Genomic DNA, 2,178 nt, shown 5'->3' with positions numbered 1-2,178 from the left:
AGGGGACTGGGAATGGGTGAGCCAGGCCGCTTCTACCTGGGGTGATGGGGTCACAGAGTGGGCTACAGGCTGCACCCGGAGACGTATCAGTTGCGGGTGGCAGGCGTGGGAGGGGCGGCTGATGTGGGTGCACCGCCTGTGTGCCGACAGCGGGAACCGCCGGCTCAGAATTGCCAGCTCGGAAAAGACCAGGCCAGCGATGCGGGGCTCCCGGGCAGCCTGCTTGGCGACCGGTAGCGCGTCCTTTAGCGCCACCACGCGGCGAGGAGTTTTAGATGTTTTCTTTTTCAGCAAGTAAACTCAATATTTGAGGTGTGAGTTTCTTGTTGGTTTCCAGAGCAATCAGTAATCGTTGGGAGTATTTTTTTCCTTTTAAATAAATATTCAAGTAACAAGAAAGGAAAAGAAACCCCCCAAATTCCCGTTTCTGCCACAGATTCAGATCAGTGGTTAAGAGAATAGGTTCTGAAGTCAGGCATCCCTGTGTCTCCAATATTTCTGACCTCACGGGGTTTTAGGGATATAGAGGGGTTGAATAAGATAACCTCTGTATAGAATTTCATACTGAGCCTGTCTGGTGGGGAAGGAAGTGTTCAGTAAATGTGAACCATTATGAAGAGTCCTGTCCCCTGTGCCAGCATAATTTCTGCACACCTGTACTCATGGGATAGAGTCAATTGTATAATTATTTCCTTCCTTTGTTGGACAACGCAAGCAGCTTTCCATGTTGCTATATTGTCTTTATAATTATTTTGATGGTTACCTGCCTCTTTGAAAGGTTTTACCAAACTGGTTTCACACACTCGCTGTTTATTTTTCAGAGTCGCAGCAGCTCAGGAGTATGTGTGGGTGGGTGACAGAGGAAGGAAGACCCTTACAGCGGAAAACTGTTCGGTGTTCATCCATTCTGCTAACAGTGACGGAGCACCTCCCAAGCACAGGCTCACCACCTCCATACCCTTCCACGTTTCAAGCTGCTTCTATAGTCTTTGCTCACATTTGGTTCCTTAATGGTTATTAGGCACCTGGTGGTCTGAGGTGGAGCATCAGTCGGGAGTTAGTAGACCCAGCTTCTAGTTTGGATACTGCCAGGAAAGCCCCTCTCCCCTTTTAGGGCCAGCTGTAAAATAAGAAGTTTGGACTAGATGGCCCAGAACCTTTCCCATCTTTGCCATTCCCTGAATCTGGCTGCCTAGCTTCGCGTGTGGTGTCATGGGGTAGGTACAAAGACAATGCAGGATGTGGGCCCCACACCTGGGAGGTTTACCATCTAAGTTTCTTGGTCCAAAGATTCTTTGTTGTCAGCATGGGGTATTCCCAATCTGGGAGGGAGAATCCCTCTTGGAGGCCAAAAGCATCAGTTTAATTCTGATCTGTGTCACCCAGGTACTGAGTATTACCCCTTAGAGTGCTGAGCGAATAGGTAGCTCTTCCTATGCTCTGATCAAGGTGTGAGCTCTCTCTCTGCCCACTGGAAGGTCTCTGGTGCTATTCTTCCCTGGCCTGCAAGGGTTCAAATACTTCTCAGTTTACAGGACAGACCTTTGTGCTAATTTAACAGGGTTATATGGCCAGGTTTGGGGCTCATGCTAGTAATCCTAGAACTCTGGAAGGCTGAGGTGGGAAGCTTGCTTGAGGTCAGGAGTTCTAGACCAGCCTGAGCAAGAGGGAGACCCCTGTCTCTAAAAATAGCCATGTGCACCTGTTGTCCCAGCTACTTGGGAGGCTAAGGCAGGAGGATTGCTTGAGCCCAAGAGTTTGAGGTTGCAATGAGCTATGATGACACCACCATACTCTAGCCTGGGTGAAAGAGTGAGGCTCTGTCTCAAACAGCAACAAACACCCAAAACAAAATAAAAAACATCAGAACACACAAACAAGGTTATGAGGCCTGTCCCAAAAGATGTGGCAAGGACGGTGTGGAGACATTAGGCAAAATCCTTCCTTGTGCAGGTGGATCTGATAGGCAGCCAGCCTCAGTAGTGAATTCAGATCCCAGGCTCTGCAGTTAGATGTGGTTCACATCAGCTCCATCATCTACCTGTGATGGATCCAGGACAAGTTACTAAACTTCCCTGCACTTCAGTTACCTAATCTGTAAAGGTGACTAATAAGGCCTAGATCTGTGAGATAACATATGCAAAACTCTCAACTCTCAATGGTATCTGGCACCTGCTA

The sequence above is a fragment of the Otolemur garnettii genome, unplaced genomic scaffold, assembly GCF_000181295.1.
Source record: "Otolemur garnettii isolate 467f Iridium unplaced genomic scaffold, OtoGar3 scaffold00145, whole genome shotgun sequence".
Classification (NCBI taxonomy): Eukaryota; Metazoa; Chordata; class Mammalia; order Primates; family Galagidae; genus Otolemur; species Otolemur garnettii.
Note: the sequence above shows the minus strand (reverse complement) of the source record.